This window comes from Cynocephalus volans, chromosome 8 (assembly GCF_027409185.1).
Source record: "Cynocephalus volans isolate mCynVol1 chromosome 8, mCynVol1.pri, whole genome shotgun sequence".
NCBI lineage: Eukaryota > Metazoa > Chordata > Mammalia > Dermoptera > Cynocephalidae > Cynocephalus > Cynocephalus volans.
Window position 1 is genome coordinate 25,842,151 of NC_084467.1, and position 22,764 is coordinate 25,864,914.

The 22,764-nt window shown below is 39.5% G+C and overlaps 1 protein-coding gene across 1 annotated transcript in view; it reads left to right on the plus strand.

Annotated features, from left to right (window-relative positions):
- The window catches only part of ZBTB8A (zinc finger and BTB domain containing 8A), a 38,875-nt gene that overhangs the window by 6,814 nt on the left and 9,297 nt on the right, over window positions 1-22,764 (plus strand). Inside the window, exon 2 of the mRNA XM_063106905.1 lies at window positions 6,892-6,993. The gene's annotated coding sequence lies outside the window, so the exon portion shown is untranslated. The remainder of the gene's footprint in view (window positions 1-6,891; window positions 6,994-22,764) is intronic.

Below are 22,764 nucleotides of genomic sequence, written 5' to 3' on the forward strand. Positions count from 1 at the left end.
AAACCAAATCAGACCATCATTTTATCTAGCCTTTCTTAACATACTCAGTAGAATAGTATTCTAAGTCCAAACACTAAAATTAATTAATTAATTAAATTTTTTTTTTTTTGCAGCTGGCCAATAAAGGGATCTGAACCCCTGACCTTGGTGTTACCAACACCACACTCTAACCAAATGAGGCAACTGGTCAGCCCTAAACACTAAAATTTTAAACTTGTAGATTGCAAATCTTAGAGAGTACAGATCCCATTCTCACAAAATCTGTTTTCTTAATTTGAATAACAAACATCCTGGTTCATAGAGCATAATTAATGAGGTAACAGTTGAAAGGGGAAAAATGACAAAAATTGTGTCTAAATAATAATTCTTCGTTAGGGCAAGGTCTTCAATTGACTAGTTAGAGTTTTGCTATTCCCAGGCATGCATATAGTTTTGAAATGATCACCCTGTCTGGGTACACGAATATGATGGAACCAGTCAAGTTTTTTCTGTTTCCATCTTTGTATAAGTTAGCATTATGTAGGCCACAAGAAAATGTGTGGTAATAAAGTTCTAAAATATTTATGTTTTCTACTTGGTAAGAGCAGTCTTTAAATGGGTTGCATAATTAATAATAATAATAGCTAACATTCATGAAGGGCTTATGATAAGCCAGGCACTGTTGTAAGCACTTTGCTTGCATTATCTTCTCATTTATTCTGTCCCACAACTCTATTAGTTGTATGTATTATTACTATCCCATTTTACAGGTGAGGAAACTAAGGCACAGAGGCCAACTCCCCATGTCACCCAATTAGTGTGTGGAAGAGCCAGAATTTGCACCTACGCAGTCTGATTCCAGAGCTTGTACCCCAGAGCACACTGCATGATACTGCCACCCATGACCAACTACTCACTCTTCTGTTTAAATATGCAGGCAGATGATATACTAATATGTTGTCTGGATCTAGTTACAGGAAAGATAAACCAATCTAGTATTTTAAGCAGAAAAGGATTTAATAAAGGGAATTGGGTGCTTACAAAATCATTAGAAGGGTAGGAGGATTGGGCTCCAGACTGGGCCTTCAGAAATTATTCCAAACAAGCCTGTTTGACAGACCCACCAGGTTAGAATCAGGCCACCAATGAAAATGCTAGCTGCAATTCAAGGTTGAAATACCTGCTACCCTTCAACTGTCCTTCAACACCCACCACATAGAGACTGCTGTGTCCACCACACTTGTCTCTTGACAACAATGAAGCTCTTGACACTTAAATGTTGCTGCAAAAAAACCCAGTGTTTCCACAAGTGTGCTTGCCGGCATTAACAGCCAGAACGGTAGAAAGATGGCTCCTGCCTCATTTCTGCCTTCCAAATCTCACAGAAGAACATCTCATTGATGGGCCCCATTTCACGTGGGAAAACTTAACTGTAATGGAGTCTGGGAAATGCACTTTTTAGTTTTCCAGAAAGAAGTTGGAAAGGATGCTGAGTGTGAATAAACAAATCTACTCTAACTAATATCTGCTAGGGTGGAACTTGGTTATCCCTAAAAATGACATTTCATCAGTATGTAAAAACTGTTTAGGACACAGACTATGTCCAGAAATCAGTTCTCTTAAACAGCCACAGAATTAACTTTTGCTTGCCACTGTACAGACCCAGTACACTGGATAATACTAGTTAGTATGCTTCTTAGTAGCACTGCAGAAGTAGTGAAGCTATCAAAGTAAATACCATTCACTGAGTGCCCCTCTAGGGCTAGGTAAGAGTTGAGCTTTTAGTGTGGCAAGGAGTTGTTCTGAAAAACTTTTAATTTGGGGGCCAGCCCCTGGCTCACTTGGGAGAGTGTGGTGCTGACAACACCAAGTCAAGGGTTAAGATCCCTTTACCTGTCATCTTTTTTTTTCTTTGTTTGACTGGTAAGGGGATCACAACCCTCGGCATGGTGTGGTCTGCACCACGCTCAGCCAGTGAGCGCACCGGCCATCCCTATATAGGATCCAAACCCACGGCCTCAGCACTACCAGCACTGCACTCTCCCGAGTGAGCCATGGGGCCAGCCCTACCTGTCATCTTTAAAAAAAAAAAAAAAAACTTTTAATTTTGTTCCCTCAACTGCAAAATCCTAGTTTATCCCTAAATTCAGTCCTGCTGTTTTAATCACTGGTGTTTCTTAAAATCTTTTTCATAGCCAATTCTATTCTTTACTGTACTTTAAATGTAGCACTAAAAACCATCGATAACCCACCATCAGATGTTTGCTGTTTCCCACCTCTATTACCTTTGGCTTTCAGCTTGCTATTGTCCTTGTATTTAAAGTTCTTTTTATTTCTTCCATTCTTCCCAGCTATAGGGACTGTGGAGCTTGTTTTTGTTTTGTTTTTGATTTAGTAACTGTAAAGCTAGGTGACCACGCCAGTTGTCAGGCTCTTTTACCTGCCAGTAATCCTGCACCCCGACTGGGCCGATTGTTGAGCTAGGGCTGGGTGGTGCTCCCAGACCCCTCAAGCCCATTCACAGACTGGGTCACAAACCCTTCATATGCCAGGCTGGGTCACCAGACACCACACACACCAGGCTGGGTCACCAGACCCCTTACATGCAAGTCTATGAGCTAGGTTACTGGCCAAAAGGTCCTTGGAGCCATAGGTTGGAAAGCATGGCTGCGCCGGGCAGACACCCACCGGCCTGCTTCACTAAAACTCCTTTCTTCTCTCTCTCTCTCTCTCTCTCTCTACCTCTCTCTTTCTCTCTCCCCCCCCCCCCCACAAGAACACAAGAATAGCAACAAAACTAAAAAGATACGTTGGTGTGCATGCGCACTAACTCCACACACACAAAAAAACACACACACAGTCACATACACACACAATTTGCTTACAATAGATGTGCTAAACCACACCCAACGAGACCTAGGTGAGGGCCCTGACCAAACTGTTCTATTTTCCCAACAATCCACCCCTTCAGAGTCCTTGCCATACAATCTACACGTTCAGAATCTTCCACGATGTTCCCTTAGCAAGGATAAATGACTCTTACATTTACATATTACACATTCCATCCCAGTCCCAAGTCTTTAGCTTGTTTCAACTTAAAAGTCCGAAGTCCAAAGTCTCCTTGAGACCAAAAGCAAAAGTCCTTCCAGCCATGAACCTGTAAAGAGTCAAAAACAAGTTTATCTACTTCCAAGATACAGTGGGACAGACATTGGGTACACATTCCCATTCCAGAAGGGAGGAAAAGAAAGGAAAAACAATCCCCAAACAAATCCAAAACCCAAACAGGGCAAACGTTAAGCATACTGGGGCACCTGGACCCCTAAAGCATTGGGCAATCTTGCTCCTACAGCTCTGCCAAGTGCAGACCATTGAACTGCCTGGTGCTTGTGGCTTTTCCTGGCTGGCACTACACATTGCCAGCAGCCCCACGGTTCTGGGCTTCTGGTGGCAGTCCTGCCATCCTGGCTCCACTAGACATTTCCTATGTGGGGGTTCTCTGTGGGGGCTCTGACCCCACTTTTCTGCTCCACATTGCTCTTAGATGACCTCTGCAGCAGCTCCACCCCTGCAGCAGGTCTCCGCCTGAGTCCCCTGGCTTTTCCATACATCTTCTGAAATCTAGGTGGAAGCTGCCACACCTCCACTGCTGTCACATACTGCTGGCCTGCAAACTTAACACAACGTGAACGCCACCAAGGTTTTTGGCTTTTTTTCTTCTGAGGTACTGAGGCAGGATTGCTCCAGCCAGAGCGGCTGTGATGCAGGGAGCAGTTTGCCCAGGGTAATGACACCTCAGGTCTGCCCTCCAGGACAAACTCAGTTCTCCTAGGATGGGGGGGGTGCTCTCCCAAACTTCTCAAACGCCCTCAGGGCCTGTGATGGGTGGGGCACCCATCCAGACTTCTCAAATGCATCTAGGGCCTTTTTCTCCATTGTCTTGGCTCTTAGCATCTGGCTGCCTCACTGCCAAGATAATGTCTTTAGTAAACAGTTGATCTGCTTCACCCTTTCATTTTTCTCCTGCTCTCCGCTTCTCTACCCTGTGGCCAGGCTGCAAATTTTCCAAATCTTTATGCTCTGCTTCCCTTTTAAATTCTGGCTTTAGAATTACTTCAATCAGTTAGGCTTACACTGGCTATTCACTCAGTCTCAGGCAGTTTTTTGCAGTGTTCACCCACAGTTCAAACAGCTGCATTTTCCCAGTCCATCAAGGAGTGGGTACCCTGTCCCGGTGCATATCTGCAGATCTTTCTGCAGCCGCTGCCTCAGAGACAGGCACATAGTAACAGAGACTAACTTTTTCACCTTCTCACCAGGTGAAAACATACTTGAAATTCTGCAGTGGCACCCATCCTCGGGTCATCTGCCCATCTGCAGGTGGCACTCTTTTCTCGGGGTTTATGGCACCCAGCTGGCCATCGGGTTTAAGCGGCACCCTCCAAGCCTTTTGCCTTCAGACAAACGCAACATGCGTTTACTAGGTAGTCTCTAAAGTGCATTACAGCATCCACCCCTAGGTCTCATAGCTGCAGCCACCAGGGGCTCTCCCTCTTTCTGCTGCTTTACTTTCTCAATTCTTGTGCACAACAAGTTGTGCCTGGTGATGCACAGTTTCCCCAACTCACCACTGGGTTTGTCATCTTCCCTGGTGTGAGAGGCAGAAGTGGCCAGTTGCTGCACATCGTCCTCCAGGATATTCATCCATGCTTCCAACGACTTTGCTTTCTTCTGCAAATCTCAATCAGTTTGCAGCATAGTGAACAATAGCCAGGCTCTGGTCAGCAGAAAAGTGGCCACTGGGCACCACATACTCAAGGACAGCCACATTTCCTCCCCCTTCCAAGGGGTTTTGCGTTGTAGTACTTGGTCTATGCTGCCTTGCGGTACACTGTGCAGCAGCCAGATCCCGGTCAACAGGAAGGTGGCCATAGAGCAGAGCATATCCAAAAGTAGCCACATTTCCTCCTTCTTCCAAGGGCTTTCAGCTCCTGAACCTGCTCAGAATCCTGTCCCAGGCTACACCAATTGTGGCATAATCCTGCCGACAACGCCAATTTGTCTGGCAAGGCTAAGGCCTGGAATCCTACTCACAGTGCCAATTGTCTAGCTCTTAATCCTGTTCGTGACGCCAATTGTAAAGCTAGGTGACCATGCCAGTTGTCAGGCTCTTTTACCTGCCGGTAATCCTGCACCGACTGGGCCGATTATTGAGCTAGGGCTGGATCTGGTGCTCCCAGACCCCTCAAGCCCATTCACAGACTGGGTCACAAACCCTTCATAGGCCAGGCTGGGTCACCAGAACCCTTACATGCAAGTCTATGAGCTAGGTAACTGGCCAAAAGGTCCTTGGAGCCATAGGTTGGAAAGCATGGCTGCGCCAGGCGGATGCCCAAGGCAGACACCCGCCCACCTGCTTCACTAAAACTCCTCTCTTCTCTCTCTCTCCCCGAAGAACACAAGAATAGCAACAAAACTAAAAAGATACATGGGTGTGTATGTGCACTAACTACACACACACACACACACACACACACACACATACACACACACACAATTTGCTTACAATGGATGTGCTAAACCACACCCAAGGAGACCTGAGGCGAGGGCCCTGACCAAACTATTCTATTTTTCCCAATAGTAACCTTTCCCAGTGATAAGAAGGAATCACATTGCATTTTATGTTCAGATCATCTTGGCTACTTTCTCTATTAGTTGCTGCTTAGAAATTTTTTTGTAAACCTCTAGGTCAGTGGTGTTTTGACTAGTCTGAGTTGCTAGAATTCAGACTGCCTTATCAGTGGGTGCACATTTTTTGCTAATTTAAAGTGTATTTGAGCAGTTCTACTTTCTCTGGTGTTTTGCAAATGCTCAGTTAAAAGTTATTTTGGTTTGTTTTCTTCCTTATACTTGCCTGCATTTTCTACATTTTCTATAAGTATATACTCTTTTTATAATCAGAAAAAAATATTAATTTTTAAAAAGTAGTTCCATTAATTCAGTCAGCATTATTTTGGTGGGAATTCTTAGCTTACTTTATTGGTTTAACAAACATCAAGTTCATTTTTCCTCTGCCTATGGAGATAAAGCTTTAACACTCTCTACATTAATAAAAACTATGATGGTCAATGAAAAAAGTTGAATTGTTTTGGTTTTGATAATTGAAAAGGTTTGGAATACAGTAGAAACTGGAATTTTTTTTTTTTAATGACAAATAGGTGTTACAGCTGCTGTTACAAATTGTGGTACATTAGAGTACAATTTGGCAAACCAACACAGTTATAAGAGATCTCGGTGACTACAGCGGGCTTTCTGAACCACATATAGAGGGATTTTTTTTTTTTTTTAACTTCCTTCTTAACTGTACAGTTTTTAAGATATGTTGAATTTTCAAATTGAATTTTAAAAGCTTTTCTGTTTGGTATTCTTGCAAATCACATCAATGCTACTTGCAGGAAAAGAGCAATAGGACTAATGTTGCTGTCGGTATTATCTGCTGGCTTGCCTATGAATAGTCTATCTTAAGTTTATTTTATTGTTAGAGTTAAAAGGTATGTTTGCTTTCAATTTGCCATAATATATTTTATTATTTGAAATCTCTTCTTGCAGACTTTGATATTAAGATCGAGGTTTAAAAATTATATATAATGTACAATATACATATATATAATTTATGGTTTATATAATTATATATATAATTTCTTTAAAAAGAGTTTCAAGACAATTTGAAGCCAAATGATTTTTCCGTAAACTAAAAATCTATGCCAGATTATCTATTTTTACATCCTAACAAAATGGTATGTGATAGATGCTTACATATAACTTATTTAAGTAAATATTATGTACCTTAGCAGATGTTTCTGTCTCTTATTACAAAAGTACATTATAAATAGTTATTTTCTCTCTCTACAGGACAATCTTCCATACACAGACTGTGTTAGACTTGGAATCTTCTCTTTTTTACTCCATTCAGTTGACTTGAGGTTTTCAAGAGCAGCATTCATAAATTTCCAGGTATGAGAAATTTTAATTTAATTCTTGATATTGTGCCTCACTTAAATACATAAATAAAAAGTAGAATGTTGCAATTGTAGTTTTTTATATCAGAGAATGGATTTATTGCTTGAAAATTCACTGTACATAAAATATTCAGCATTCTGATCTATTGGCCAGGTATCCCTGTTCACTTATTGCTATTTTTTAAAAATAACATATTTATTTTGACTAATCTCTTAAAGAAATTTAGTATATCCCTCTGAATGTGAGCTAAAATTTTAATTCATTGCCTTTCTAGTATACTTATTTCTTCCCTTCCACCTTATTCAAAGATTCATATTACTAAGAATTCATATTACTGAGAATCTCTAAGGGAGATTATATCAATCCCTTCAATTTGCAAAGATGGAAATTAAGACTAGAAAGGTGAAGTTACTTGCCCATGGACATGTAGCTAATTTAGTGCTAGAACTAGTGTCAGAATTCTGATCTTCCGAAGTTGCATCATGTAACATTAGAGTCACTGTCTGGGTAATGCTCTTTTCTGTAAAATGCGGATAAGAATACCACCACCTACCTGATAGGTTGTTGTGTGTGAAGATTAAATGAGACAGTACATATTGCTACTGTTATTATTGCCTCTCAGCTCTTTAACCTTTTCACTGCATCTTTCTGGAAACTCCCCACCCTTAGCTAACATGTCACAAGGCTCTCCTAATTCTTACTTATTTCTCTATCTGTAACACTGGCTTCTCTTCCCCATCTTGCTCCACAATCATGAGCAATCCCTCAAGTTCTCATCTCAGTCCTTATTTCCATTGAGCTCTTTCATCCCTGCTAACAGCCTAATCACTATTTGCAGGTGTCTACCACACCTTTATCTTCAAGTCTGACTGTCCTGCTAAACTTCAGATCAGCATTTCCAGTGGTTTTCTGTCCATCTCTACCTGATTTCCCATTCACATGCAGTGTACTTAAAACCAAAGTCATAGCTTTTCCTCTAAGGCAGTTCTTCCTTTGGACTTCCCAATTTCTGTTAATGATACCACTAAATCTGTAGGTTTTAAAAAGCACTCATCTCTTTACATCTCTCTGACCTTCCACAGCCAATCAGCCATCAAAGCCCATGGGTTTTATTTCCTATTGAAGTGTTTTGCATCTGTTCCTTCTCATTCCTGCCATCATCACCTTTGTCAAGCCATTAACCAGACTGGCAATTGCAATGGAAGAGCTATTTACGTGGAAGTAGCTTGGTTCTCTCCCTCCAACTCCCTCTTCTCTCTCTCCCAATAAAAAGACAACCTCTTGACTTTTCATAATGGAAAATCAACTTGTCACCTGTTCATGCAGCACATGAATCTTGATTTAAGTAAAGACAAAATTTCATCATGCCAGGAGCTCCCAAGATATTTTAATCTTGAATTGCAACCTAAATCTGGCTAAATGCGAGACTGAAAGTTAATATTTCACTCACTTGTTTGACAAACAACAATACAATTTATTTCTGAATATATCTATGTGATTTAAAACTCAAAAAATATTTAAAAGGATGCTGTGTAAAGTCTACCTCCCATCCTTGTCTCCTGTCTTCCAGATCCCATCTACCCCCAATTGGCAACCACTGTTCTAGATTTATTAATTCTTCTAGAGTTTCTGGCTATTTTTTCCCCTGTATTATATATATATTGCTCTACACCTTGCTTTTTGTTTTTTAACTCAATTATGTGTTATAGCCATCTTTCCATATCAATAGAGTATTTTCTCATCCTCGTTTACACTTGTTAATATTCCATCATATGGACGTAGTATAATGTCTTGATCCCCTATTGATGGACATTTTTCTAATCTTTTGCTATCACAAACAGTGCTGCAGTGAATAACCATGTACATATGTCATTTTGATTATGTGCAAGTATATGTGTTGGATAAATTCCCAGAGGTGAAATTGCTGAGTCAGAGATCATATGCATTTATAATTTTGAGAGCTATTGCCAAATTGCCCTCCATAGGCTTGTACCAATTTGTATTCCCACCGGCAATGATTAAGAGTGCCAGTGATTGAGATGAGACAGCAGTGATTGAGAGTGTTTTCCTACATTACCAAATTTTGGGATTTTTGATGAGTTGAGAGGGGCAAATGGTATATCAGTGTGGTTTTAATTTGCATTTATATTTTATGAGCAAGGTTGAGCATCCTTTCATATGATTAACGGATATTTGTATTTCTTTTTCTTTCTTTTTTTTTTTTTTTAAAGGTGACCGGTAAGGGGATCTGAACCCTTCACCTTGGTGTTATCAGCACCATGCTCACCCAAGTTAGCCACGGGTTGACCCTGTATTTCTTTTTCTGTGAACTGTCCATTGTCCTATTTGCTCTTAGGTTATTGTTCTTTTTCTTACCAGTCTCTTAGGAGCTTGGTGTATATTATGGAGACTACCCTCTCCTCTGATAGACATTTTTGTCATTTGTCTTCTGCCTTTGCTTGTGGTATTTTTTGCCCTACAGAAGTTTCATCTTTTGTAATAAATGTATCAATCTTTTCTTTTATGCCTTTGGTATTTTGAGTCATGGTTATAAAGGACTTTCATACTCCAAGTTTATAAAGTCTTCCATATTTTCTTTTAGAACTTTTATGGCTTTGTTTTCATATTTAAGTCTTTGAACCATATGGAATTTATCCTGGTATAAGGTTGGAGGTATAAATCCAGCTTAATTTTTTTTCCAGAAGACTAAAAATTGTTCCAATGCAATTTATTAAATTGCTGATCTTTCCACCACATATATATTGAGGTGTATTTATGGATTTTTCTGACATATTCTGCTGGTCTATCTTTCTCTTTATCACGAGCAACACAGTTTTAATTATTGAGGAAGTATGATATAATTGAATTATCTTTTGGTGTTAATTTCTTCTTTTTGTTCTTCTTATTCAGTTAATTTCTTCTCTTTGTTCTTCCTTTTTTTTTGACCGGTAAGGGGATCACAACCCTCAGCACGGTGTAGTCTGCACTACACTCAGCCAATGAGCGCACCAGCCATCCCCATGCAGGATCCGAACCCGTGGCCTCGGCGCTACCAGCACCGCACTCTCCCGAGTGAGCCACAGGGCCGGCCCTTTGTTCTTCTTCTCTTTGTTCTTATTTTTCCATAAAACTTTAGTATAAATTTGTATTGATCTTAAAATAACTTGCTGGTATTTTTCTTACGATCATGTTATATTTATAAATTAACTGAGAAAGAACTGACTTCCTACTATATTGTTTATGGCTCTTGCACAATTCTTGTTAAATTTATTCCTAGGTGTTTATTTATTTGCTGGCTGGCACAGGGGTTGAACCCTGGATTGAACCCTTGGTGTTATCAGCACCATGTTCTAACCAACTGAGCTACGTTTTATATTTTTGCTGTCATTGTAAATGGGAGTCTTTTATCCCATTATATCTCTAATTTATTGGGTTTTTTGTATTATGAAAGTTATTGATTTCTTTTTTTTTTTTTTTTTTAAAGATGACCGGTAAGGGGATCTTAACCCTTGACTTGATGTTGTCAACACCAGGCTCTCCTAAGTGAGCCAACTGGCCATCCCTAGATGGGGATCCAAACCCGTGGTCTCGGTGTTATCAGCACCACACTCTCCCAAGTGAGCCACGGGCCAGCCCGAAAGTTATTGATTTCTGGTATTAATTTTATGACTTCTTTCCCCCTGTGAGTACTCTTTTTGTTTGTGGTAGGTTTATACTTGATTGATATTTTTAAGGTATACAATCATATTATCTGCAAATAATGATAATTTTGTCTTCTATTTTCCAGTGGTCCTTTTTCTAATTTCTTTCTCTCGTCTAATTGCATTGGCTAATGCCTTCAGAACAGTGTTAAATAATAATGGTAACAGATGGCATCGTTGTCCTGTTGCTGACTTTACCGGGAGTGCTTCTATTAGGATGCTAGATTTGGGGCTGAGATAGACATATTTTATCGCCAGCAAGCTTTTACTGATAACAGAATATAGACCTGACTCAGTGCCTACAGTGGAGATAAAATGAGTGTGACTCTACCTGCCTTTAAAGCACTTATAGGGAAAGACAGTCACAAAAATTAGTGTTATAGGTGTCACAGTAAAGTTATGTACAGGATACAATGGAGACACAAAAAAGAATGATAGCTCATCAGGTTGAGCCCCGTGTCAAAATAAAATTCCACAGAACAAAGTACTCAAATATTCTTAGCTTAGTTTGCCATTGAAATGTTTTCATTGAATTAATTACAAGATATCCTTGACTATAGAGGCCATCTATTGGAAAAATCATAAAATGAATTTTTCTTTGTTCAGTAAGGACACTGGTGAAGATATTGAATGCTTCCTACGTACCAGACATTAAACTAAGACTGGGCATACACTGAATAGACATGGTGTCTACTCATAATGATATTACAAGGTAATAAGAAAACATACACTGAAATAGGCAAATAAAATACAATCCAGCAATTGTCATGAAGCACATGTATAACATACAGTGGGGCATAGAGGAAGCAGTAATTAAAGTCTGCGCAGGGAAGTCAAGGAAAACTTCCCAGGGGAGGTCCCATTTGAGCTGACTCTGAAGGTGAAATGAAGTTTGTTAGGTGGAGAAGGTGGTTTTATTGCAATAAACAATATGTACAAAAGCCTGGCAACATGAAGGGCACAGTGTGCCCAGGAAGTGCCATATGGATTAAGAATGAGAAGTGAGGTAGGTGGTAGGAGATGAGCATGCAGAGGTTGGTAGAGCTGGGCCACAAAAGGTATTGAGTCCATTTGTAGAAATGTGGACATTATCCAGTGGGCAGGAAGGAGCTCCTGAAGAATCTGGAACAGCAAAATCTGAAAGGATAACTTGCTTCAGGGTGGACTGAAGGGAGAAAGATGAAAGGCAAGGAGACCAATTAGGAAGTTTAATAAAAGTGGAAGGTGGCACTACCATCGTCATCCCTTCATTTCTAAGTCCTTTATTTTTTATTTATTTATTTTTTGGCAGCTGGCTGGTAAATGGATCATCCCTTCATTTCTAGAACTGAGTGTTCTATCTATGGAAAAAACAGTGTTTTTAACACACATACCACATCCTATTGGGTATCCCAATCTCTCAGGGTAACATCTCTCAGGTGGGACCATATGGTAACTATGTCATTTGGATTTCTTTCTCCACATTATACCAAAAGTTCTGGCATCTCAACCTCACTGAATATAGTCTATCCTTGAGTTCAACTTGCAGTCAACCAATGAAATAAATCTTTAGAGCTGTTCTCAGATGCTCTTGCTAGCATGTTAAATCCAGAATCTCTGGTAACTGCACCCATATCGATAAATTCACCCTGTTTCAACATTATATACCTTAGAATCCATTACCAAACATATTCCAGGTTTGTGCCAAGGTAAAGAATCCTGCAATATTTTTAATGTAAAAATTATCTCCTCTAGGGTCAGGTTTTTAAGTTATACTCCTGGAAATACTAGAATCTGACTCTAGTTATGGTCTGGTGGCAATGAGGGGTGGTGAGGTATGTCTGGAGGAAAACAGCCATCCCCTGACAAGGTAGTTGTCTTAGATGAATTATCAGAGTCTTCAAGAAAAGGAAGGCTCTCAGAGAGTGAAGTCTCCTCACAAAATGAAGGAGAGACTACTTCTCTGGCAAGGGAGGCTCAAGAGAATTTAGGGGTTCAAGAGTCTCAGATTGTCTGAATTTATTCACATGTTCCCATTTCAAGTTACTTTTCATAATCAATGCCCATCACATAAGAAACTTGGTCAGGATGTAAAGTCAACTTATGTTGTAATTTTACAACCCACATAATTACATTTGGGATCTAATTTTCAGCTATATCCACCCTGTAGCTTCACTAAGAGGTTCCTTTAGAGTTGCCTTTGAAGTTCTCTGGTTCTCTGATGGCAACTTGAGCCGAAAGTTTAAAGCCTGGAGCTTGTCGTTTCCTTTCTGTCAGTGCTCCAGTACAGAGATGCTCCATACATAGGTAGGTTAAAGAAAAATGGCACCTCCTCCTGACTCCTGGTTGCTGTAGTCTACCAGTTTCACCAATAGAAACCCACCACATATTAACTGAGTACCTGCTATGGATCAAGCTCAGTTTATGCTGCAATACTTTAATCTTGTGATTTAAGTGAAAACCAGAGTAGATTAAAAATCAGATATTAAAAAAAAAATCAGATGTACATTTTATATTAACTACTGTAATTCCCCATTTCCCCCATCTTCATTATTTTCACAGATATATATATATATATATATATTTTTTTTCCCCCCTGACCGGTAAGGGGATTGCAACCCTTGGCACGGTGTGGTCTGCACCACTCTCAGCCAGTGAGTGCACTGGCCATCCCTATATAGGATCTGAACCTGTGGCCTCGGTGCTACCAGCGCCGCACTCTCCCAAGTGAGCCATGGGGCCGGCCCACGAATAGTGATATTTTACTTAGAAAGATCAAAGCCATCTGAAATGAGCTCTCATGTCTACTTAATTTTTTACTTTCTTGCTGTTGCAAAGAAGGCACTTTTTCTCTCCCCACCCCTCACTAATCCTTCCTAATGATAATTTACCATTTTAGTTGTGTTCTCAATGTCATCCCTTCTTGTTTCATCTGGAAATTTATTTCTTCAGTTCTTTTTTTTCCAAAATATTCAAATTCTTTGTAGTCTTGACCCCACTTCTCCTTGCTATCACTTCCTCCTCTGTTTTCTGTTTCCCTTTACAGCAAAACTCCTTGAAAAGAGTTATGTGTACTTGTTGGCTATTTCTCTCATCCATTCTCCCTCAACACACACACACACATACACACACACACACTCTCTCTCTCTCTCTCTCTCTCTCTCACACACACACACACACACACACACTCTCACTCTCTCTCTCTCTCTCCTCATTTAACCAAAACTAACATAATCGATTACCTCCTCTTCCTTGAAATACTTTATGTGTTTCTTTTTCTCTTTCTGGCTTTCCTCTCAGGTTCCTTGGCATGTTCCTCCTCGTCTCTCTGACCTCTAAATATTGGAGTGCCAGGGACTCATCTCTATTCTATGTAGCCTGCCTCCTTGGGTAATCACATATAATCTCATGGCTTTAAATACCACCGTCTATATGCCAATGATTCCCAGCCTGAACCTCTTTCTTCAGCTCTACTCATATATCCAGCTGCACACTCTTGTCTCTTATTGGGTGAATGACAGGTTTCTTAAACTTTACATATCCAAAATTGAGGTCCAGATACCAGTACCCACAACCTGTTCCTCTTCCAGTCGTTTCCCTTTCAATAAATGACAACTCCATCCATCTAGTACTTGGGCCATAAACTTTGCAGTCATCCTTGATCACTTTCTACTCTCTGCCATATGTGTGTTATTATGTAGTTGTGGTTGTGTGTGTGTGTGTGTGTGTGTGTGTGTGTTTCTATCTATCAGGGTCTTTTTGTTAAGTCCCTTAAACTTGCTCTTAATCCTATCTTGAAATTATATCGTCCTTTTCAGGCCTGAAGTATATAGCGCTAGGAATTCAGCCAATTTGGGGATATTTCACATTAGGGGGTAAGTCTTGTGACTGCCCTTTGACACAGTCTGCTGCTGAAGTAATTCCCCACAGCTCTCAGCCTTTTCTTTCAGAGGTCCTCTCTTGCTCCTTCCATTTGTCAAAGGCAGTGCTCAAGTCTCTCCAGACAGGAGAAGATAATTTTCCACTTTACTTTTACTCTTAAACATCCTCCCACTTCTTAACAACTCTCAATTAGGAGCCTGTTTAAATAATTTGCACACAGTGACTAGTGTTTACAACTCTTAACAATACTGATGCTCCCTTTCAGCTTCAAATTGCCTGGAAAGAAAATTCGTATTGAAACTTAAATTTAAAAAATTCTGTGTTTTCCTCCAAGGAATTAACTTTTTACTAAAACTTTAAAGAATAGAATTAAAGTGTTTATACAACATTTGTGTGTCTGAAAAAGAACCAGCTATGACTTGTACATCAATTCATCATTCCTCTATGAAACCAACTTTGCTTTCAGGGTTAGGAGTGGATTGTAAAGAAATTTACACTAATAGGTGAAAGTGACCAAAAAATCCTGTTAATTATATAAATCAGGATTCTCTGGTTACAAGTAAAAGGAAAGCCAAATTTAAAAGGAAAAGAAGTCTGAGAATTTTCCTTAAATTCTTAAGGAAAAGGGCATTTATTGGATCAAGTAACTGAAAAGTCCAAGGGTATATATAATTTAAGGCATGGCTGGGTCCAGGGCTGTGGTTGTCAAAGGGTAGCCTGTAGCTGTTTTTGTAAATAAAGCTTTATTGGGACACAGCCATGCCCATTCCTTCACATATTGTGTATGCCTGCTTTTGCACTACAATGGCAGAATTGAGTGACACAGTGGTGGAGTTGAGTAGATGTGAGAGGCCCATGGCTCACAAAGCCTAAAACATTTCCAATCTGGCCCTTTACAGAAAAAAAAATGTTCAACCCCTTGTCTAGGGAACAAAATGGTGTCAGTAGGATGAGGGCTTTCTGTGTTTCTCTGCTTTGCTTTCCCCAGTTTTGGTCCCTTCTCTTGTAGCAGAACATCTACAACAGCCCCAGTTTTACATCTTCACACCCGCAGAAGAGTGGTCCTCTTTTCTAGTTGTTCCAGTAAAAATGCTGTGATTTACTTTGATTGAACCTCATTCGCTGGCCTTTTTTGATGTGTCCATCCCCAAATCACTGACTGGCCAGTGGAAAACAGTGCTCTGATTTGTCAGGTCTAGGTCACAGGTTGACCTCTGGAGTGATGGATCATGTCAATTCTTCCCAAATCATAGCAACCAGAAGAGGTGAAGGAGTGATCCTCTTAAGAAAAGTTGAGGAACTATTACAAAAAAAGGCATTGAGTGAGTAGAGGGAGTAGTTGGAATAGAAAAATTAGTAAACAGAGGGAAATTATATAACAGGCTGGTAAACAAAAATGTCCACTGAAATAATTAAAATACTAGTTTTTAAATAGCTACAGCTTCCTCTGTTAAAACAGAAATAAATGTTTTTCCCATTTACCAATTAATTTTAAATCAAGATTTTAGGTCAACTCTATAAAATTACGATTTTTACTGTTAAAAAAAAACAAGCATTGAATATTGTCAGCCTTCTGTATACACAGGTTCCACATTTGCAGATTCAACCCACTGCAGATCAAAAATATTTGAAAAATAAAAGAATTAAAAATAGCAAACAGTAAAAAATAGTATGAATGCAAAAACAGTAACAGCTATTTACATAGCATTTACATTGTATTACGTATTGTAAGTAATCGAGAGATGATTTAAAAGTTTATGGGAGGGGCCGGCCCGTGGCTCACTCGGGAGAGTGCGGTGCTGAGAACACCAAGGCCTCGGGTTCGGATCCCATATACGGATGGCCGGTTCGCTCACTGGCTGAGCGTGGTGCTGACAACACCAAGTCAAGGGTTAAGATCCCCTTACCGGTCATCTTTTTAAAAAAATAAATAAATAAAAAATAAAAGTTTATGGGAGGATGTGTGCAGGTTATATGCAAATACTACGCCATTGTATATAAGGGACTTGAGCATATGTGGATTTTGGTATCCATGAGGGGGTCCTGGAACCAATCCCCTGTGGGACCAAGGGACAGTTATATTGGCAATTTCATGCATTTTGTATTAGTTTCCTAGAGCTGCTGCAGCAAAGTACAAAACTGGCTTAAAACAAAGTTATTCTCTCACAGTTCTTGAAGCTAAAAGTCAGAAATCAAGGTGTCAGCAGGGCCATACTTCCTCTGAAAGCTCTAGAGGAGAATCCTTCCTTGCCTCTTCCAGCTCTGGTCACTCCTGGCATTCCTTGACTTGCAGCTCCATCACTCCAATCTCTACCCTTTTCTTCACATGGCCTTCTTTCCTGTACGTATTTGTGTGTCCTTTCCTCTTCTAATAAGGACACTAGTCATTGGATTTAGGGCCCACCCTAATCCAATATGACCTCATCTTAACTAGTTATGTCTGCAAAGACCCTATTTCCAAATCAGGTTATATTCTGAGGTTCAAGATAGACATGAATTTTCAACCCAGTGAGGACAGTATTCAACCTATTACACAATTCAACCTAATATTATTGAAGAATTAAAAAAGCAGAAAATTTATTTTTTTTAGTCTATGAATTAAGTAGAAAAATAAAAGTAAAGACTGAGTTAGATTATTCCAGGAATGCAAAGATCACTCAACATCCAGAAAAATCCATTAATGTGATATATACCATTTTAACAGATTGCTATGGATTAAATTGTGTACCTGCTGCCCCCATCTCCCAAAAGGAAGATATGTTGAAGTCCTAATCCACAGTATGTTATTTGGAAAAAGGGTCATTGCAGATGTAATTAGTTAAGATGAGGTCAAACTGGGGTAGGGTAGGACCTTCATCCAGTATAACTGGTGTCCTTATAAGAAGACTATATGATCCCCATACTGGGCAGCTGCCAAAATAAATAAATTAATAAAAAGACTATATAAAGATACAAGAACACCTTGTGAAGACAGACACACAGGGAGAAGATGGCCATGTGAAGAAAGAGGCAGAGATTTAGGTTATGCTGCTACCCAAATCTTCAAGGAACTCCTGGGGCCACCAGAAGGTAGGAATAAGCAAAGGATTCAGAGGGAGCATGGCTTGTAGACAATTTGATTTTGGGTTTCTAGCTTCCAGACAGTAAAACAATAAAATTCTGTTGTTTTAGGTTACCCAATTGTGGTACTTTGTTATGGGAGTCCTAGGAAACTAATATACAGACCAAGGGGGGAAACATACAAATGCAGAATAAGCATTTAATAAAGTTCAGCACTCACTTATGATAAAAAATTTTTTAGCAAATTGGAAATGAAAGGGTGCCAATCAAACTCCTATTCTAACCATCATTCTTAATGGTGAAATTTTAGCAGCATTTCCTTTCAGCCAATGATGTCTGCTATCATGATTTCTATTCCACATTTTATGGGAGATCCTATACCTAGCCCATGCAATAGGATAAATCAAGTAATGAGATATAAAAATGGAAATATATAAAATAAAACTTTCCTTATTCATAGACATATAACTATACAGAATATTTCAGAAAATCTTTGGATAAACTACTAGAGCTAATAAGAGAGTTTTGCTAACAAGTGAGGGTACTAGATACAAAATTAATATACAAATTTTTTTTTGTCTTTTTTGTGACCGGCCACACCACGCTCAGCCAGTGAGCGCACTGACCATCCCTATATAGAATCCGAACCCGCAGCGGGAGTGCTGCTGCGCTCTGCCACAGGGTTGGCCCAATATACAAATATGAATAGCATGCCTATATACCAATAATAATGCAGTAAAAATAGTGCCCATTCACTATAGCAAAAAAGCCTACAAGCAGTAGGAGTAAATCTGACAAAAATATGTAAGATCTTAATACAGAAAATAAGGAAACATTGAAGAATATGAAAGAAGACCTGAATAAATTTATACCATGTTCATAGATGGTAAGACTCAACATTATAGACATGCGAGTTCTACCTAAATGAATCTATAAATTCAGTGCAATGCAGAAAAAAAAAAATCACAATGGGATACTTTTTCTTTTTTAGTGAAACTTGATGAGCTGTTCTTCATGTTTATATGGAAGAAGTGTCAATCAGAATTTTTAAAAACATGTTATTTGGGGGCTGGCTGGTTGCTCAGTTATTAGAGCACAGCCTTGTAACACCAACATCAAGGGTTTGGATTCTGGCCCCAGCTATCCACTAAAAAAAAAAAAAGTTATTTGAAGAGGAAAGGGTAGGTGGGGAGAGTCATTTTGAAGTTTTGGTAATTAATACTGTATTGGTGCATAGACAGGAAAATAGACCAGCAAACTGAACAGAAAACTCAGAAGTAGATCCATGAATTATGGAAATTAGATGTATATAGAGGTGGCATTTAGTAGGGAAAGGATAGACTGTTCAATAAATGGTGTCAGAAAAGTTGTTTATCCATATGAAAAAAAATACCATAAGCAAAATAAATTAAGGTAGATTAAAACCGTAAAAGTGAAAAACTACGCTAAGAAATGGAATAGCTGGTTAGCTTGGTTGGTTAGAGTGTGGTGCTGATAACACCAAGGTCCAGGGTTTGACCTCTGTACCAGCCAGCTGCCAAAAAAAAACACAAACTTTAAAAAATGTCTTTATGTCCTTGAGATAGAGAAGGATTTCTTTTCTTTTCTTTTTTTTTTTTAAAGATGACTGGTAAGGAGATCTTGACTTGATGTTGTCAGCACCACACTCTCCCAAGAGAGCTAACCGGCCATCCCTATATAGGGATCTGAACCCTCGGCCTTGGTTTTATCAGTACCACACTCTCCCAAGTGATCCACGGGCTAGCCCTAGAGAAGGATTTCTTAAACAAGATACAGAAAACACATACCATTAACAGATTGATACATTTGACTATATTAAAACTAGGTGCTTCTTATTAATGAAAACCATCTTAAAAGATGTTGAAAAGACAAACCACAGACTGGGAGAAGATATTTGCAAGGCATATAACTGATAAAGGATTAGTATGTAGGATATATAATGGACATCTATAAATCAATTTTTTAAAAAAGACAAACTACTCAATTTTAAAAGGAAGAAAGGATATTGTATGCATAGCATTATTGGCCCCAATTCTTCACCCCTTACGTATATTCACACTCTTTGTTATGTGACTCTACAGTTCTTCCCATTAACTAGGAAGAGGATATTTCCCCTGCTGTTGACTTTGGAGTTGGCCATGTGATTTGCTCTGGTCTATAGAATATGATAGACATGACAGTGAACCAGTTCCAAGTCTTAAGCCTTAAAAGGCCTCATCTATTTTTCCTTGGCCTTTTGCACTTATGCCACTGTCATGAGAAGAAATTGTTCAGACTAGCCCACTGGTCCCAGGAGGAAGATGTGAGACATGTGTAACACAGCCACCACAGACAAGCTGCCCCTCCAGGTCCAGCCTAAATCACCTGACTCCTCGATATGTGAGTGGGATCAGGCGAGATCAGCAGAGCTGCCCTGACAAATCCAGCCTAAGTCAGTCAACTCACAGGCATGCAAACTAAATAAATACTTATTATTGTATAACACTTTTTGTGGTTAGTTGTTATGCAGTGCTAGTTAACAATATTGTAGTGAGCAAGCAGTGCACTCAATCATGGTCAATAAACATATTAAAAGTTGTCATATCATCTTTTATCTTCTTTGACCATTTTCCACATTCTTATTTAAGTCTATTAGATTTTTATTCTATTTTATAAAATTCTTGGGGTTTTAATTCTCCTGATTGTTTTGCCTGCTGATTCTTTTTTATAAAGAATGATTTCATTGTGTGTTTTAATATTTTTGATTCATTCATTCAACAACATTGATTGTATATCTTTTGTTTGTTCAAGTGCTGTTCAAGGAGCTGGAGATACATAAGTAAACAAAACAGGGAAAGTCTCTTTCTCTTGGACTTTACATTTTAGTAGGAGAAAACAGACAATAAACAAATAAAGGGATAGAGTGGGAGGGGTGCTTATAAAGGATGGTAAAGGAAAGTCTCTCTGATAAGGTGACATTGAAGCAGAGACCTAAAAGAAGTGAGTATGTGAGCTGTGTATATCTGGAGGAAGAATGTCCCAAGGAGAGGGAATAACATGTACAAGACATGCCTTGAATGTTCAGGAACGAGCAGAAGTCCTTGTAGCTCGAATGTGATGAGTGAGGGGTAGAGCAGAGGAGATGAAGTCAGAGAGGTATAGGTAGGGGGGAAAAAGCAGATCACATAGGGCCTTTTAGGTCATGAGAAGAACTTTGGTGTTGGATGGGGAAACCATTGGAGGGTTTTGCACAGAATAATGTGATTTTACTTATGTTTTAGAAGGATCGCCCTGGCTGCTGTATTCAGATTACACTGAAGTTGTAAGGAGACTTATTTGGTTAATAAAATAGCCTGTAGATGGTAGGTGATGGTGACTTGGATCAAGGTGGCAGCAGCAGTTTTGGAGAGAAGTGGTGGGATTTTGGATCTGTTTTGAAGGTAAAGCCAACAACATGAAGTCAAAGATGACTTAATGTTTTTTATCTAAACAGCTGGTAGAATGGAATTACTATTTCCTGAGATAATAAGCCTATAGGAAAGGCAGGTTTAGGATGAGGGTGAACAAAGAATATGGTTTTGGACATGTGAAGCTAAGATGCTGTTAAACTTCTTAATAGTGGAGATGCAGGTAAAGTGTTACATATATGAGACTGAGGTTCAGGGAAGAAGTTAGGAGCTGGATATGTAAATTTGGTATTTAAAACTGTGAGACTGGAAGGGATCCCTAGGGATCTTCTCTACCTGTGTCATTCCCTAGGTGATTCCTAAGCCTGAGGCCTGAGGTCTGAGGTCTGGGGTATTCCAGCACTTAGAGATTTAGGAAAATGGAGAAGAACCAGCAAAGGAGACCGAGAAGGAGTAGCCAGTGAGGTAGGAGGAGAATCATGAAGGAGTGGTGTCCAGGCTGTCAAGAAAGTGTTTTAGGATGAAAAGAGTGATCATGAAAAGAGTGATCAACAGTGTGGGTAAAATGAGGACAGAGAAATGACCATTGGATATGACAACATGAAAGTTACTAATGACCTTAAAAAGAATGGTTTTGAAGGATGGGGATGAACACTTGATTGGAATGGGTTCAAGAGAGAATGGGAGAAGTGAAGACAGCAAATACAAAAACAAAATAAAACTCTTTCAATGAAAATTGTGTAAAGGGTGCAAAGAAATGGAGTGGTAGCCAGAGGTAACTGTGAAATCAAAGGGAGGTTTTTGTTTGCTTGTTTGTTTGTTTTTAAGATAGGAGATATTTGGTATCATGTTTGTATGATATTGGAAATGATCCACTTTGTATAAGGAGGGAAATGATTTTGAGTTCAGCGTTAAGTAGAGGTTATTTCCTACCTGACCTGCGTTCTGAGAGCATCCTTCCTGAGCATTTTTGCATTTGCTTCTGCAAGGTGCCCCGGGACACCACCATTCTGTGACCAATTTTCATGTTAATTTTTCAGGGTGAGGTTTCCCACACCAAGCTGGTAAAATAAATTTGGACTCCAGAATCTCACAAGGTACAACAGTTAGGTTTGAATATCTCACCTAGGGCCTTATCTTTTTTTAATCCAAGGCCCTGCAAAGACAAACTTTCTTTACCTTTTTCCTGGATTTATGGTCAAAAATATTTTTAAAAAAATTTTTTTTTAGGGCCGAGCCCGTGGCGCACTTGGGAGAGTGGGGCGCTGGGAGCGCAGTGACGCTCCCGCCGCGGGTTCGGATCCTATATAGGACTGGCCGGTGCACTCACTGGCTGAGTGCCAGTCACGAAAAAGACAAAAAAAAAAAAAAAATTTATTGTCAAAATTTTTAGTCCCTTTTCACTAAGGTTGTGGTCCTTAGAGGGTTCTGACTTCCTACCTCTCATAGAGGAGGGTTTGTTACTGATGAAAACCTAAGCACATAGTATTACTGGCTCATACTAATGTGCCTGCTGCTCTGGTTCTGCTTCCTCTTCTCTGCTGGCACCTGGGCGGCTGGCCAATATTGGGATTGGAATCCTTGACCTTGGTATTCTATGGCTGTGCTCCAACCAACTGAACTAACAGGCCAGCTCTTCTTGTTCTTTCTTACAAGCCGAGCCATACATTTAAAAAGTTTTGGTTATATTTTACCCAGCATCTCTAGGGATTTGTAGCATGAAATTTTCAGCACTT